The sequence below is a fragment of the Odocoileus virginianus genome, chromosome X, assembly GCF_023699985.2.
Source record: "Odocoileus virginianus isolate 20LAN1187 ecotype Illinois chromosome X, Ovbor_1.2, whole genome shotgun sequence".
NCBI lineage: Eukaryota > Metazoa > Chordata > Mammalia > Artiodactyla > Cervidae > Odocoileus > Odocoileus virginianus.
In genome coordinates, this window is record NC_069708.1 from 4,121,471 (window position 1) to 4,140,542 (window position 19,072).

Here is a 19,072-nt window from a genome sequence, read left to right on the forward strand (position 1 = left end):
ACATTGTATGTCATTTACTTCAATGCTACAAAGTAGACAGATTATGATTATTTCCACTGCAGATTTTATAGTATAAGTAAAATACTAAGATCACACACCTTGTGAGTGGCCAAGTAGGGAACAGGTTTCTAGTTCTTGCATTGTCAAGCATAACCTATGCCTGCTGCTTCCTTGTAGCTAATATTTTTGAATTCTGCTTTGTACAAAACACCCGTGGGATGTATTCACACACACCCCCGAACCACAGTGTGGACAGAGTCTATATATGATTAGCTGAATACACTGTGTAGAGGTCACTTCCTCCTCAGGATGACTTGAGGCAGAAGCCAAAATCCGTTGAGAGGCACAAGCCAGTCAACAGATGTGAACAGTTTGACTTCCAAAGTGTTTAAAATTTATATTTGTTGCCAATATTTAAAAATCAGGATATCATACATTAAATTCTTGATTTCTGAAATATTTCTGTATTTTATGATATCTGAAAACTTTGCCCACTGCTGGGGTCTGGAGCTCACCCTCAGCTACCTCTCATAGCCTAACAGCAGCCCGGAGAGCTTATTGATGGCTCTTGTAGAGAGTCATGTGAGTTTGTGAATCTTGTCATAGCTTTTTGAGGAAATAGCTTTAAACTTTCCTTTGAAGGATTCCACCAACAGGCCATACCACGCTGAGTGAAGAAATAGCACAACTCAAGGGGGAAAAAAAAAGAAAGACACTTGCTAATGTGTCTTTGGAGCTAATGGAAAGGGAATGAAGTAGGAATAATGTGGATTGGCCAAAGACCAAGATGGAGAGAAGGACTATGCTAGACTATGAGGTCTGGCCTCAGTATCTTGGGAAATAGAATGCTTTGCTTGCTTTTTAGAAGAATGACAGCATCAGAACTTTAATTTTCTAACAGGCAGAATATAGCCTAAAATTGCTACTTACAGAGAATGCCATTTAATGGTGATTATTTAAGCTGAACGTATGTCTGAAATGCATCAAATTGCTATTTGTTGGTCAAAAGGAACAAAACATCAAGTGTGTGTAGTTTGACCTTAAAAGTATTCCTCATAGCACTTTACTTTAGATGAGTCACTTATTTAATATGTCATTTATATTTTAAAGTTCATTTATATTTTCTGAACCAGGACAAGGAAACCAGTACAAATACATACTATAATTCCTCAGTTGTTTTCTTTAAACCTTTAAAACATGTTATTTTTTGAAATGCAGATTCCCATAATACCTATTAAGATATTTATTAAATATATTGAGATGATATTTTAGTATATTAGGGTAAAACCATTTGAGTTATATAAACAAATAATACAGTTAACTAAAAATAGCACATCTTCTTTGAATTGTTGATGCTTAAAAGACAAAATTATGTGGATGAACATACGTAAGCTTCACAGAGCTTTTCTTGTACTAGGCATTTAGCTGTCTTGCAACTGTTAATCAGCACAGGCTTTAAAACAGCTGCTATCAGATTAATTAGAGGGAATCCAGGAAATAATTCAACTGAATGTAGCATTCATGTAAGTGTGTTGAAGGCAATTAAGAGTAACTATAGTCATTACTGAGACTTCCAGGAAGTATGCCAAAGGGCTCAAAAGTCATAAACTGCCTTCCCAGTTTATATATATATATATTTGTGTGTGTGTGAGTGTATCTCACATATATAAAACCATGCTAATACAAATTAAAAATAAATAAAATTGAAATGATTTGCTTGAATTGTGAGATATTAGCTTATTTCTTATTTATTAACTTATTTCTATGTGTGAAGTAGCTAAGAGGAAAATAGGCCATTGAAACTGATTTAGAAAGAAGAGAGTTTATTTGATGATGCTGTACAGAGTATTATGATATGGTAAATAAACTATGTTTCATTTTTATATTTCTAATTTTCATAGCTGATGCAAGTCTTCAAATACAGGAAGTTGATATTTCCTCAATGGCACATATCTCTGAAAAGGAAACTCAAGATTTTCTAATGAGGGATTTTAATACTTAAGAAATTTTACCCTTACCTTATAGCATGCCTTTAATACTTGGTTGTTATAATCACCACCACCACCATCATATTTAGCTGTTATTGTTATCATGACCCAAAGGCTGCTTGTCTGACATCCTATCTCTTTTCACTTTGCTTATGTCTGTTGACTGATTTACTCATTGACAGTAGTTAACCCATGTATTTAGCAATGGAAAAATAAAATAGTTTTGCCTGTGGTTTTCCTTGGAAAAAAATAAAAAAGGAGACCAAGGAATATGGAAATAGAGATGAGGGTGGGAAATGTTTTAAAGAATAGTTAATGATTCCTTCTTATTTAATAAGATGGAAGGTGAACTCAGAGAGGTTAATTTATTGTGAGAATAGAAATTTGGTGTGCGATTTCATCTTACTGTGTGGCCCAGTGTTTTGGGCCTGCCTTCATGTCCTCTTATAGAAGGAGAGGATAGGTGCCACTCTCCATTTTCAAAGTCCCAACCATGTTTTCTTTAAAAGTGTCATGAAGTGGAAACAAAGACCTACTTATAATTCTGTAAATAATTTTTAAATGTTTATCTGAAACACTTGTCTCTGTGTTTTAAAGAAAGGAAGTTTTACTTTGAGGGCAGCTGAAATGATTGACTAGATTTCCAGGTGGGGCACAGACAGATGAGAAATATTCTTGTGTCTTTACGCCCTCCCACTCATAGGTAACAAGGTTGTATGCTATATCATTCCAGTCGTGTCCAATTCTTTGCAACCCCTTGGACTGTAGCCTGCCAGGCTCCCTTGTCCATGGGATTCTCCAGGCAAGGGCACTGGAGTGGGTTGCCATGCCCTCCTCCAGGGGATCTTTCTGATCCAGGGATCGAACTCTTGTCTCTTGCATCTCCTGCATTGGCAGGTGGGTTCTTTACCACTAGTTCCCTGGGGAGGCAGGGTATGCCTACTGCATCATGAGGCAGTGTTCTCTCACAGAGTGCTCCTGTAGCTAAGGTAATACTCACCCCACTTTTTGAGATTCATTTTGATTACTAGGCCTTTGGTTTACCAAGCATCTGTTTCACCACAGTTTGATTCTTTTTTCCTATATCTCCAACATCCCTGCCTGCCACCCTTCCCTGCTCTCTGACATGCTGATAGCACACTCCACCTCCTTTTCTGAGGTTCCATCTCTTGCTGCTTGTAAACTCCACTGTGCTTTTTCATTCATTTTGAAGCATCTTCTTAGGTGTTATTGTCTCCGTCAAAGCACCAACTGCAGATTATGTATCCTCAATATTCACGGATTCCTAGTATTAATTCTACTTTACCACCAGAAACCCAAATTCCATGAAATTATTTAGGAAGAATTAAATATTCATTTCTACACAATGAGTTGCTGTGTGGACATAGAGGAAAAAATATCTTAAGGATAGATATCGTATCATAGAACCATAGTCTTCAAAACACTGGAAGAGGTCTTAGGATCCATCTAGTGTAAACCCTCAGTTCTAGACATTAAGGCCCAGAGAGCTGGCACATCTGGTAAGCAATGGAGTGTATTTTTTTGACCACAGGTACCAGAAATGAGGTCTTATCATTCCCTATCCAGTGTATTCTCCACAGCATTACACAGAATCTAATCCTTGGGTTATATATGAGAGATCAGATTTTGACAGCTGGAAATAATGAGAGGTGAAAGGGATGAGAATTCTCCCAAAGAAGAAACAGAAAAAGCAAAGGTGCAGAGAAGAAATATGAGTGTGATCCTTTTAGGAAAGTTCAGTATACAGTAGAGTTCCAATCTGGGTGAAGGACCTCGGTGAAGGAAATGAAGGGGGCCACTTTTCTGGACAAAAATAGAAAACAATAATACCACGAGCTGACAGTTCCAAACAATGCTAGTGATAAACTACTCCTTGAAAAATATTTTTGTTTTGAATTCTAAATAATTGCTGTATTTGTGATCGATGTTCAATAATATATGTAAGCTTTGAATGAACACATATGTATTATTTATATGCTCAAATAAAACAATGAATTCTACCCAGAAGTTTATTAGCATCACTCCCAGTTAGACAGGTAGCACACTCAGCTATACCTGTTCATTTTGAGAGTCAGTTGATAGAGGTTTCAAATCGTTAGCACTTGTTTCAAATGGAATGCATGCTTCCAATTCCCGTAGTACTGCACAGTCCTGCATCTAAACAGTAGATTTGAAATAAACCAAATTAGCCCATTGGTTATAAAGGTTAAGAAAAATGAACCAGGGTTACTTCTTTCTTACTCTATTTTATGTGACTACTTGTAGTTTTTATATGTGCTTAAAGTTTAAAATGTCTTCCCTGTATTTCAAATGATAAAGAATCTGCCTGCAAAGCAGGACACCCAGGTTTGATCCCTAGGTTGGGAAGGTACTCTGGAGGAGGGAATGGCAATCCACTCCAGTATTCTTGCCTGGAGAATCCCATGGACAGAGGAGCCTGGTGGGCTACAGTCTGTGGGATCGCAGAGTCAGACATGACTGAGCAACTAACACTACTACGAAAGTTTAAAACAGCAAAAGAGATTACAAACTAAGTGTACATTTTGGTAAATGCACATTTTAGGTCATGAATTAAATATTTTATTGACTTTTAATAGTATTTCTAAAGTTTAATCTTCTTCCATGTTAACACAAATGCTAACACCAGGCAGAATCTCAGTGAAAAATGCTTAGAAGTAAAATAAATATACCCATATATTTTATCTTTAGAGTATTATATGCTATCTTAATTACTAAAAATTAATAACATACATTTTATTTGTATTAAGATGGACTTAAAATATTACTATGAAGTGTTATCCAAGATAGTAAAGCAAATTGTAAATAATCAGGCACAATAATGAAATAATATTCTAGGACAATAGCTGTTTTAATTATAGATAATACCAAATTCTGTATAAACTTTTTAAATGAACAGCTAGTGTTTAAGATACTGAGCAGGTCCATGTTGACAGTGAGAGCTCAAGCCACATATAAATGTGAAGTTCAAATGGGACTGCTATGTAATGATGATGACAAATAGCTGGCAGATATTGTGTTAGTATATATTTATTTATAATTACTCTATGGGGAATATTTTATTTTTATGCTGCATACTTTAGTGACTTGTCTACATAAGGAAATTCATGTTGAAGATGTTTCACTGGAAGAAAGCTTGAAGAAATTAACTTTTTGGGAAAATATGAAGAAGAAACTATGACATCATTTACACATCCATTGAGTAAATATATGGAAAGACCCACCAAGTAAAAGGGCATTTTAGAAAACATAGTAGAGTTTAAAACTGAAATATGTGCTCATGAAAGTTGCTTTGAGAGAAGAGAAAAAAATAACACAAATTAAAAAGTGTTACATCCTTTATATCAAAATGGTATTGGGTATTGAAACTCTGATTTTGTATTACCTGAAAATGACTTATGGTTATAGAATTCTAAACTAATAGAAAATCTGGAAGCAACCTGATAGAGTAGTAAATTTCACAAAGCAAAATTTTAAATGTATTATATTGAAATAATGTTGTAACTACACAAGTTGCCAAAAATACTGTGATTTCCTCCATGCACTTTACTTACTTTTCTCTGATGATAACGTTTTACATAACTGTCATACATTATCAAACCCAGGACATTGACACTGATACAATACATTAATTTGATATAGGCTATATTCATATTTTACCAGTAAACACATTTTTTTCAACACTAAAACTTTGAAAGGATTAAAAAAAATATCCTGTTTAGAGATTTGATTTTTATGTGTGGGATAACACACTTACAATGAATTTAATCTGTGTTGTTATAAAGAAGTGAAGTGAAGTGAAGTCGCTCAGTCATCTCCAACTTTTTGCGAGCCCGTGGATTGTGGCCCACCAGGCTCCTCCGTCCGTGGGATTCTCCAGCCAAGAATACTGGAGTGGGTTGCTATTTCATGAAGAAATGCTTGTTTATTCTCTAAATATTAGATGCTGTATTATTGGACTTTATCTCTTTTTTTCATTTTGTAGCATCCAGTGATTTTAGTCCCAGTCGTGACTCCATTGGGAAGCTAGAATGAGACAGATACAGTAGTCGCAGGAGCTGTTGAGAAATCTTAGGTCATGTCACCCAAATCAGCTTCTTAACGGTAATAGGCAGAGAATCAAATTTATAGTGGAGGTGTATTTTATATGTATTCTCGTGCAGTAGTTCTGTTTCTGAACAAATTTATTCCAGTATAGTATTACATATATTGAATATTAAATCTTGAATGTGAGAAGATGATTTCAGAGGAAAATAATTTTCAATATAATATGAAAAAAATATTGTAAATGTTTGTCAAAATGTGATGTTTGAATATTCTAATACCTAAGCTTGAAGAGAAGCTATAAATCTTTTGAAAATGTCTTTTCCAATTTTTATTGTAGCAAAGTATGCAATACTTAATATTCCAATAGTCTACCGGTAGATACATTTATACTTATTATGTTCACTACAAACTCTTTTATGAGTGGGAGATTGAGGACTTCTTGTAAGTACTATACCAAAATGCATAACTTAATAGGATAGTTGACAGAAGAAAAAATCCAACTCATAGACTAAACTGATCACCAAGAATTATGTATTACAGATTTAAAGTTAGGAAATACACAGAAACATTTTAGAGATAATAGCAAAAGCTTTTTAGTGTAAAAATAAAGTTAGTAGAAGAAATACAAGGTAAAACAATAGATATTTTTATCTTTGTAGAATATTACTAAGAATATTCTGCCTAAAATAGAGAGAAGCCTTATGCTCACAATCTTCTCTATTTATAGTGTAAATTAAAAAGGAAAAAATGACAAATTGACAGTCATCATCTAAACCATGTTTCTCCACTTTTTGGTATACATCATATTTGCCTGGGGAGTGATTTTTGGAAAATATCTAATAAAATCTGGCAAGTCTTAGTCTGAAACATATCAGATAAAGCACATTTTTTTCAAGGACAGGGAAAAGGCTAAGTGTGGTATTGGTTTCTGTGTAGTTTGCTTATAGATTACCTAAGAGTTAAAAGCATTGCTAAATAGTTGCATTTATTTGACTTTAGGCACTTAAAAATTTGACTACATATTTTAGTAGAGATGATTATAAATATGGAAATAAAATACATAGTAAGGTCAATTTTCATTCCAATCCCAAAGAAGGTAAATACCAAAGAATGTTCAAAGTACTGTACAGTTGTACTCATTTCACATGCTAGCAAGGTTATGCTCAAAATCCTTCAAGCTAGATTTCAACAGTATGTGAATTGAGAACCTAACAGATGTACAGGCTGGATTTAGGAAAGGCAGAGTAACCAGAGGTCAAATTGCCAACATCCGTTGGTTCATAGAGAAAACAAGAGAATTCCAGAAAAACATGTATTTCTGCTTCATTGACTGTGCTAAAGCCTTTGACTGTGTGGATCACAACAGACTGTGGAAAATTCTTAAGGAGACAGGAATACCAGTCCATCTTACTTGCCTACTGAGAAACCTGTATGCAAGTGAAGAAGCAACAGTTAGAACCGGACATGGAACAACAGAATGGTTCAAAATTGGGAAAGGAGTACATCAAGGCTGTATATTGTCACTCTGCTTATTTAACTTCTGCACAGAGTACATCATGCAAAATGCCTCACTGGATGAATCACAAGTTGGAATCAAGATTGCCTGGAGAAATATCAACAATCTCAGATATGCAGATGATACCACTCTAATGGCAAAAAGCAAAGAGGAACTAAAGAGCCTCTTGATGAGAGTGAAAGAGGAGAGTGAAAAAGCTGACTTAAAAGTCAACATTCCTAAGAATGAAGATCATGGAATCTGGTCCCATCACTTTATGGCAAACAGATGGGGAAACAATGGAAACAGTGATAGACTTTATTTTCTTGGAGCTCCAAAATCACTGCAGATGGTGACTGCAGCCATGAAATTAAGACACTTGTCCTTTGGAAGAAAAGCTATGACAAACCTAGATAGCACATTAAAAAGCAGAGACGTCATTTTGCTGACAAACGTCCATTTAGTCAAAGGTACAGTTTTCCAGTAGTCGTGTATGGATGTGAGAGTTGGACTATAAAGAAGGCTGAGTGCTTTTGAACTGTGGGCCTGGAGAAGACTCTTGGAAGTCCCTTGGAAAGCAAAATCAAACCAGTCTGTCCTGAAGGAAATAAACCCTGAATATTCATTGGAAGGACTGATGATGAAGTTGAAGCTCCAATACTTTGGCCATCTGATATGAAGAGCCAACTCATTGGAAAAGACCCTGATGCTGGGAAAGATTGAGGGCAGGAGGAGAAGGGGGTGATAGAGGTTGAGATGGTTGGATGGCATCACTGACTTAGTGGACATGAGTTTGATCACACTCTGGGAGATGGTGAAGGACAGGGAAGCCTGGTGTGCTGCAGTCCATGGAGTTGCAAAGAGTCGAACACAACTTAGTGAATGAACAACAACAACAATGTTATAGTAATCAGATTAACTAAATTTTAAGTTCTAGACGTACCAATGATCTGCAGTGGCTGTAGGAGTCAAAAGTGGATAATCTGGGGAGAAATATAATGATCTCATTTCTCAAACGTCTCTCAGCTGATGGTATAGCTTTAATGGCTTACTTCGTTTCGCCACTGCTCCCATGATACTTATCAATAACTAGAAAGATTTTAAAGCTTTTTAAGCCATAATTTGGAGAATTTGAAATTTTGTATACTTTACTATTTTTGCACTTCAAGGATAGATATGTTACATTTTTGAGGGGCCTGGCAAATGTGGAGCCTAGAACTGAAGTAATCAGAGCTCTTGGATATGTTATGGTGTGAATGTGAAAAATAGTTTTAAGGGTTCTGTAAAAATTCTTTTTATTACCTTTTTTAATGAGCTGTCTGACATGCTTTAAAAAATGTGGTACAGTGGAAAAATTATAGTCATTAACATTGGATAGTCGTGTGCTGTAGTCTAGTCCCTGCTACATATTAACTATGACCTTGGGCAAATTACTGAACTGTTGAACTTCCTGTGGTTTCTATGAGAAAAGAAAATGCACCCCCAAACAGTCTAATGCATGGCAGATAATCAGGTAATATTCCATTCTCCTGTCTCATAATTATCACATTTCTTTTAATCCGTACATATTGAACTTTTCTTGTTGTGAACACATGCAATGTTTTTTGAGAGAATGAAATCATGGATTAAATTTGGTGCATTATAAAGTTTATGTCTTTCACTCATGTAGTAAAACCTTAGAAGTATGAAATGATAGAAAATGCATAAGTCCAACCATTTGGTGATAACGAGAATTAATGGGATGAAGTTCAAGGCAAATTAGAGAATTTTGTTCTACTGAACTTTTAAAATAGGGTTCTTTTTCTTTTTGCTTCATATAGTATAAGTGTGATTCTGTAAAGATTCTGTTGTGATCTTGATGACCTCTCAAGTCTGGTTCTGAATCACAGGCAGGAAATGTTGAAATGATAAAGATGTGGGTTACAAAAAAGGCAAATGGTAACCCACTCCACTATTCCTGCCTGGGAAATCCCATGGCAGAAAAGCATGGTGGGTATACTCCATGGGGTCACAAAGATTGAGACACAATTTAGCGCCTAAACAAGAAGAAGAAGAAAGGTAAGCAAGTTTATAGCTCTTTTCATTTACCATTTTTTTTCCAGCTTGAATAATTCTAAGGCGTATGTTTATGGATAAAATTAAAATTTCCACATTTTCCTGTCAAACTTCAAGGGTCTGGGTCTGGAGATAATTTTCTTATATAATTAGTGAACTGAAAGTAAAAGATAGGTGAATCTATAAAAAAAAATTGCGGTAAATGATTCAAGTACCATCCATTAAAGCATGTGGCTCCTCTGTGTGTTACCTGTCAAGCTTGCATAAGTATGAACAATTTGTTATGCTTCTATTGTTATTTCTGTTGGGAAATTGTTATTTCCCAATTTCCTTGTCACTGGTTTCATTGTTTAGTGAATCATTTATTGTAGATATTTTTATAACTTGAATCTTTGGATTTTCTAAAAAACCATGACAGTACCTCAAATTTGTATGTATTTTTGGAATTTAAAAAGCATGTTACGTAAGTTGAGTATTACTTGTGGGAATTGCTACAGATTCAAATTTTACTTAGGTAATTTTTTTGTTCCATACCTCTGCCTTGTGAAAAAAACTAAACTTTGATTGTTGGGAAGAACAAGGGGATTAGAACATGAAACCAAAGGGCATTCAGAGGATGAGTTGGTAAGGCATACCTTATTTGAGTTTCAGATGCTTGCTCATGAGGATAAAGTTTTCATAAGGCAGTATGTACTGGGTGTTTGCCACTTGAAAATCAGCGGTTTGATTTCTCTGCTGGATTGTTGCGGTAGCCTCTTAGCTGGTCTCCAGGTTCCACTGTTAATCTCCTGCCTACCCCCGTGACCTTGTCTCTTAACAGGTCCCTTCTTAGTCCAACCTTAGTAAAACCCCTCTCCATCATCTGCACCCATTTGTGATGTATTTGCATTTTCTCGGTTCAAGAGGTAAATTTTACTTTCTTACCTTTTACGTTGAGGCCTGGTTTGTGATTTGCTTGGAGGAGTAGACTGGTAAAGTTGACAGTGCCTTTTCTAAACTTATCCTCAAGAGACTTGGTTGTTTCCAGTTGTTCTCTTAGAACCCTGCCATTACCAGATGAAGAGAGGCCCAACTCAGCCAATAGCTCACCAGCTAACAGGCATTCTAGACCAATAAACCAACCAGGCTTTGCTAGGCTCACGTGGGGTCAGGTTAGCTGTTGTGGGTATTCACATCTCAGTTTAAGATGTGGTCACTTACTTACCTTTGTTTTGTTCAAATTCCTCCAAGAAGATAGGGGGTTAATGGGCTTTGATAAACTTGAGTCTTTAATTCTCATGAGGAAGAATCTTTAATTAAAAAAGTATTTTCTCTTTAAGTAATTTACTTCTCATAGACTACTTAAACTTTTAGGATTAAATGTTTTTACGTTTGAAATTGTGGCTTAAATGGGCTACAGTGAGGAAATAACATGTTGCTTGACTGAGAAACAGTATTTCCTTGAGAAAAGAGAGGTGTAATTCTTAATGAAATTGTCTTATAGCATCATGTACAGTTTAGTAGCATTCAAGTATTAACTCTTAATAACACAGTTTTTGAGAAAAAGGTTTGATTCTCATTTTAAGTTATATAAATTGAGTAATTTTGAAAGTGAGTGTTAAGAAAGGATAGGAAAGATGTTCTGTTGATGTGTATATGACAGTGGAAATATTTCAGCCTTACAGAAGTCATGCTTGGTGAATTTAATTCTAAAGATGTATAAGGTGAAAATAGCAGTAAAAAGTATTATATTTAATGTCATAAGCACATTCCAAAGGTAAAGAACCAGAGTCCATGCAGGAGGAATAATATGGGATCTTGTGTATTAAACATCTTCCTCCAGGGTTTATAGAGTTAGGGGATGTTCACACAGAAGATATGTGCAGTCTAAACTGAAGGTGTCATATTGAAATTGATATGTGTAGCATGAAATACTGTTAGATTTTTTGATATTCTCGATTTTTAAACATTTTCCACACAAGTGACTTTAATTTTAATTTTACTAAACAGGTAAACATTTATCAAAATTGTCAGTCTTATAAAATTTCTTCTCACATTACTTAATCTAGCTGTATAAGATTAAAGAAAGACTATTCAGGCCATATCTCTATGTCTCTTGGTAAAATCAGCTCAGGATTTTAACAAGAAAACATGGGGTACTCTTAGTCTAATTAATATTCTTAAAAAAATTTTTTTGAAGAGCAATTTTAGGTTTACAACAAAATTGAGAGGATGGTCCATAGAGTTCTCATATATTTTCTGCCCTCTACCCCATGCATCGCCACCTCCATTGTCAACATCATTCACCAGAATGGTTAATTTTTATTTTTATTTTTTATAATTGATGAGCCTACATTGATACAGCATAATCACCCATTACTATTTATATTATGATTCACTCTTGGTGTACATTGCTTGGGTGTGGACAAATGTATAATGACATATGTAGATTGGTTCCTTTCACTTGGTAATAAGCATTTAAATTTTCTCCTTGTCCCTTTTCATGACTTGATAACTCATTTCTTTTAAGTGATTAATAATATTCTGTTGTTTAGATATACCAGCATACTGATGCATTAACTTACTGAAGAATATCTTTGTTGCTTCCACATTTTGGCAATTATGAATAAGGCTGCTATAAACATCTGTGTGTAGGGTTTTGTGTGATCATAAGTTTACAGTTGCTTTGGATAAGTGCCAAGAAGTATAATTGCTGGATTGATTGGTGAGAATATAGTTCTGTAAGAAGCTACCAAACTGTCTTCCAAATTAGTTATACCATTTTGCATTCCTACCAGCAGTGAATGAGAGTTCTTGTTGCTCCACATTCTCTCCAGAATTTGATGTTGTCAGCGTTCCTGATTTAGGCCATTCTAATAGGTGTATGGCACCCCACTCCAGTATTCTTGCCTGGAAAATCCCATGGACGGAGAAGCCTGGTAGGCTACAGTTCATGGGGTCGCAAAGAGTTGGACACAACTGAGCGACTTCACTCACTAATAGGTGTATACTTGTGTCTCTTTGTTTTAATTTGCATTACCACATAACATACAATGTGAAGGAAACTTTGTGCTTATTTGCCTTCTGTATATCTTCTTTAGTGTCGTGTTTATATATTCTGTTTATATTGAAATCACTGATCCTCATGAATCTAATGGCAACTCTTTGAAACATCTACCAGATGCTTAAATTTCAAATCCAAGCAGTATTTTTTTAAATATAGGATATCATCTGAATCATAAAAGACTGATCCTCATATGTGAGGTATAAATAAATCATACTTACATATACTGATATCAAATATTTATATATTAGAATTTTACTAGGATAAAGGAAGATTTCATTTCTACTCACAAAAATCAAACAGTGTTTGGAAAATTTTAGAAAGCATCTAGTTAAAATCACCACTCATTTTATGGTCTTATCTTGCAATATTTTACAGGATCATTTCATTCAGAATCCCTTTGTGACTATCTGGAATGCTTCTTGTTATGAGTTCCAGATAAAGTCCAAGCTCTTAATCCCCCGAGAACCCCATAACTGAGGCCTTGGACATCTTGTCTGTGTATACTCAGTCATGGAGATCTCTTCTAATATCATAGCTTTAAACTGATAAGAACAGATACTACACTTGATCTTAGCCAAAAGGCCGAGAAGCGAGAGAACAGCATTGAAACAAGTATACTATCAAGGGTGAAACAGATCACCAGCCCAGGTTGGATGCATGAGACGGGTGCTCAGGGCTGGTGCACTGGGAAGACCCAGAGGGATGGGATGGGGAGGGAGGCGGGAGGGGGGATCGGGATGGGGAACACATGTAAATCCATGGCTGATTCATGTCAATGTATGGCAAAAACTACTACAATATTGTAAAGTAATTAGCCGCCAACAAATAAAAATAAATGGAAAAAAAATCATACCTTTAAATACCATCTTCTTGCTGATAATTCATAAATTTTCACCATGACCCTGGAACTCTCCCCTAAACTCCAGACTCACATACCCATCTTTATAGTCCACATTTTTACCTTTGTTCTATATAAGCATATCACACTTGGCCAACTCCATACAAATTCCTTTCCTTCCCTCCCACATTTGACCCTCCCCAAACTTCCTTCCCGGTACCTCAGTCCTTCTAGGTGCTCAAGCCAAAACTGAATTCCTTTGGACTCCTGTATCTTGTATGTTCCAGCCCATCAACAAATTGCATCACTTCTGCCTTGAAAATACATCCAGAATTTGACCTCTTCTCAGCACATTTACATTTTGATCCAAGCCCCCTCCTTTCTCACCTGTTTTATCTTATTTTAATAGTCGGCTATTCTCTCTGCTTTCACTGATGTTCCCTTTCAGTTTTTTCTCAACAGAGCAACCAGTGTGATATCTTGAGTCACAAATTGTGCTTTATCTTCTGAGGTTCAGCATCTATTTATAATGGCTTCTCATCTCTCTAAGAATAAAATCCTAAATTCCCACTGTTGCTCACAAGGTTCTTTGTAGTCATCTGACTCTTCATCGTTGCTGTTTGTCTCTTAGTGCTTCCCTCTTTCTTGCTCCACAATAGGCACAATGCGCCTCTGATGTAACAGTAACAGGAGATAATTTTCCTCCCCAAAAGTGCTAGACTGGCTTTTCTCTTGGCCCTGGATGCTTTTCCCCTAGCTAGCCTCCTGGCTCACCCTCTCCCTCCAACTCCCCTGACTCTGTCACCTCCTTCAGATCTTTGTTCATATTTCATGGCATAGTGAGGCCTTCTCATGCAACCTGTTTAAGATTTCAGACTACCTCCCCACACTGGTTATACAATACATAATTTATTTATTTTCTTTTTCCCTTCACTTAAAATGTCAGCTTCGTGGAGGAGGTTATTGTTTGTTTTATTCACTATCCCTAGTGCCTCGAAGAGTCATCCTTACTAAATGTTGGTAGATGGAGTGAATTGTTTCTCATAGACTTTAAATACTAGGGAAGTAGTTATAATCTTTTCTCAACTGTGTACTTTTATAGTGGAGAAAGCGATCAATAGGTTCTCTTTTTACTTGGGTTTTCTTACTGAATAGATGCATCTATTTTATTTTTTCTTCACTGAATCTGTTATTAAAAGGAATCCAGTGTGCCTAACCAGAAGCTGAGTAACCTTTGAACTATTCATGGGTTCTTAGGATGCTTCCAGATTTTAGTTTGACCTTTAAAAGTTAGTTTTGAGTTAGGGATTACTGCTGGATGAGAAGTAAGGTGTAGGATGAAGACCGAAATTCCAACTCAATCTAAACTATTTACAAGAACAAAGACAACAAGGAAAGGAGACTATTTTCAGGGCATCAGGCCTTGTTTCTGTAACTGCTGACACAGGCCTGCCATTAAAATAGTCATATTTCCTCAAATATTGCACTTTCAGATGCAAAGTGAGCAATCAAATGGTTCTGTGAACATGACCTAATTTTCACAACTAGATGTTATATCCGTGCTTTCATTTTGAGTCTGTAAACCTTAAGACCTCAGATTCTTTCAGTCCTAAGCTGATAGTATTCTCGTCTAACACCTAGTTCTTTTAACTGTAATTTTAACATTTTGTGTTTTGTAAAATCTTTTATGCATGCCTATATAGAGCTCAGAGCATTACTATCCTAGGGAGGAGGAGAAAAAGGCAATTCAAAAAAAAACCCCAAAATATATTCAAAGTAGAATGGTTGAAAAGAATCTATTTCTGCTGCAAAGGAAAAAAAAAATCATCATTGTTCTGCTGGCTGGAAATGTTGGAAATGTCTCAAAGAAACACAATTGGATTAATTATATTTTCATCTTTTACTTCCATTCAAGTCTGAGAACATGCACTTCATTGTAGTTTTACATCCTTCTGGGTTATATGAGAAGTTGCAAGATTATCAAGATGTGTTCCATGCTCCTCTAGGGTAACATATCAACTTTACTAAGGATTCTGTAGGTCTAATGTTCTTCCTCCTATCAAATTATATGAAAGTAAATTTCTAAAGTGCCAGGTACCAAATTTGAGCTTTTAAAATTAATTCTAATTTTTAAAGATGTTTTACTACATTAAGGTGACCTTGAAAAATATCAATTAAACATAAGCCTCTTAGTTTAGAGTTTATCCAGTTTTTCTAAGTGCATCTAATCTGAAGACAGGTGGCTCACAATTCATCTACTATTTTAAGGTCAAAAAATAGAAATGTAGCTGAGTAATGTCTGCATAATGAAATGAGAGTGACTTTGAAATTATACTTTTATTCTTATAAAATCCTTTGTTCTAAATATACATACCCCATGGTCCAGCAGTTTCAACCCAGGCACTCACTGCCCCCAAATATTCATAGCTATGCTCTTGATAATAGATTAAAACTAGAAATAATGCAATGTCCAAAAATAGATAAATACTCTGTGAAATACTTTTGTGGAGCACAAATTTAAAACAGCGAACAGCATTGCCCCACAGTCTCAGTTTTCCTTCTTTCCAGAGCGATCTCATGACTAAATAGTCTACTACTATGTGCAGCGGATATAGGAGAATGCCAGGAATAAAATGTTAAGCAAACATAGACAGATCTAAAAGAGTATATATTATATGATTCCATTTAGGTAAAGTACAGAAAAAGGGACTATGAATCTCTTGGGTGTTAGAAGTCAAGGTAGTGATTACTATTGGGGGAGTTAGTGACTAGAACAGGGGTGATGGGTGTTGCTTATTTAATTTACTATGGAAATTCATTGAGTGCTCTACTCATGATTTATTTGTCAGTATATTTGATTTACTTCAATAAAAAGTTTATTTTATTGTAAAGTAATTAGGCTCCAACTAATAAAAATAAATGGAAAAAAAGAAGATATGGCACAAGTATAAAAAAAAAGTTTATTTTAAAAAAGTCCTTTCTTTTATGTTACTAGAGATTACAGCAAATGAGCAGTCAGAGGTCTTTCCATAACTCTGTCATCTTTATGTGTGACCAGCCTGTGCTGTTTTCAGAAGATGAAAAATAGGGCATCAGAAAAAAAACAAAAACAAAAACAAAAACAAAAACAAGTCTTCTTCCTGTGTATGAGGTTCCTTTGGCTGCTCCAACAAATTACCACAAACTTGGTGGCTTAAAATGACAGAAATACATTGTCTCACAGTTTTTGAGGTCAGAAGATTGAAATCAGAATCACTGGGATGAAATCAAGGTGTCAGCAGTGTCATGCTCTCTCCAAAGGCTCCAAGGGGGTTATCCCTTACCTCTTCCAGCTTCTGGTGACTGTTGGCATTCCTTGACTTGTGGCCATATCATTTTAATTTCAACACCAGCATCCTCAAATCTCTTCCTGCGCTACCTTCTCCTCTCTGTGTCAGATCTCCCAGTGCCTCCCTCTTACATGTATACACGTCATTGCCTTTTGGGCCTACCTGAATAATCTAGGATCATTTCCTCATCTCAGGTTCATTAACTTTATTACACATGCAAAGATTCTTTTATTCCACATAAGATAAAATTCACCAGTTTCAAGGATTAGAATGGAGATATCTTTTGAGGGGCCTTTTGTGGTTTTTTGGGCTTTCATATTATGTAATAATAGACAAGATATAAATTAGATAATATTGTTAACCAAAAGCTGCTTTTTGAGCACACTTAACAACTTATAGGTGTAGAAAAATTATTTTTTAGGGTAACCTTACCCCACTCTGTGTCAAACATCCCACTAAAGTTTTTAATCAAAAGATTGCAATTGTATTGCTGCAAAGACTTTAGAAATCACATAATGTGGATATTTTCAGTCTTCAGAATTTTTCTTTAGATGAGATCTTTTATGAAACACAAATATAAAACAGCAAACGGCACTGCCCCACAATCTCAGTTTTTCTTTCTTTCCAGAATGGTCCTGTGAGATATACTGGGAAATTTCTAGGGCTCTGTGGAGCTGTTTGAAAATGTACGTAATGTAATCTCTTCCTTTTATTTGGGACAGGCATCTTTTCCAAAAATGATTCAGAAAGATTGGGACTAAATATTCTATTTTCACTATTTTTTGTACTGAATTACCTTCACATGGTCGTTCATGGAAGACAGTGCTTCCACGCAGCATACGTTTGCCACTATGACATCAGAGAGGCCCCTTAAAAATTAATTGGCCCACTGGATTTGGGTTCCCTGTTTCATACATTAAACTTCCACTGGCTATCTGCTTTACACATGGTGATGTATATGTTTCAATGCTATTCGCTCATATTGATGTATGGCAAAAAACCTCACAATATATTGTAAGGTAATTATCCTCTACTTAAAAAACATAAAATATTTTTTAAAAAGTCATTGGCCCAGATTTCTGTATTTCATAGAAAACATACAGAATTTCAGAAGGAAGAAAAACATGTGAGCAGGTTTATTTGAAAGCTCTAAACTCTCAGTATCAACAGTAGAGCTTGTCACTCAACTTCCCTTAGGATTGTGGAAGCTACTTTCTATGCACTCAGGAAAAAGAATGTCCCAGATAAGCAGTTTTTCATGCAAGCAGCCCATCTAGTCAGGTTTCTACTAGAATCCACAGATGCCATCAATTCTAGCCAGGCCCTTGACAGCTTGTAATATCACAGCAAAATGGGCAGCTCCCCTGTTACACTTAGGTTAGTGTGGAGGTTTCTTTCTTGCTTACCTTTGTCCCTTGTTGTAAAACTCAGAGCGTACTGACATGCATATTTTAAATCCCCCAGGTTAACTCTGTACATTTCTGTTAACCTTTGCCCCCTGTCCTTTGAAACTCGGTTTTGATTATCTGAGCAGAGTCACTGATGTACTCTACCGGCTTTATTCAATTGATGCCATTGCTTTTTTGTCACACAAAGATCTCAAAAGTATTGTGTGCTTACATGTTAATGTAAGCAAAGAAGGAATACATTTGAAAGGACTGATTAATGAGAATGATTTTCTCTTTTTATGGTCATTTGAAATCTTTTGTTTATCCTAGTTGAGCTTTCTACAGTAATTTTCATTTATCAGTAAAAGTATTTGATTTTTGTAAGTGTGAAATGAAATCACTCATGTTGGTTTACCCAGTCAAAGCTCAAATTTTTATTAAAATGGTTAGCCTCATGAAGGCATAGTAACTGAAGGTGATGGTCACGGAAATGCTCTCTCACATTTTCCGCTTTGGAGGGTGTAATTGAATGCTGGCTCAAGACACTGCACTCTGTCCATCATGGCTTTGGTCCTGAGGCCACCAATCCCAGGAGCACATCCTACCCAATGACTGAATATAGCCTGGATACTAAGGCAGATCCATTCCCGCAAGATGTGCATTTCCTCTGTTGGTGACTTTGGCTCAAAGACTCCCAAGTCAGCTTGGCCAAAACTTTCTTAGATTGTATGGCAGTACAAAGTTGCCTTCCTTTCTTCCCCCTTGTCCTGTCTCCTTCTAAGAGGCCAGTTCAGTTCAGTTCAGTCACTCAGTTCTGTCCGACTCTTTGTGACCCCATGGACTGTAG

At 35.8% G+C, this 19,072-nt stretch overlaps 1 protein-coding gene and 1 pseudogene across 1 annotated transcript in view; one reads left to right on the plus strand and one right to left on the minus strand.

The window, feature by feature from the left end:
- The window catches only part of IL1RAPL1 (interleukin 1 receptor accessory protein like 1), a 1,388,178-nt gene that overhangs the window by 272,417 nt on the left and 1,096,689 nt on the right, over positions 1 to 19,072 (plus strand). The window lies entirely within an intron of this gene.
- Positions 13,158 to 13,264, minus strand: LOC139033228 (U2 spliceosomal RNA; annotated as a pseudogene).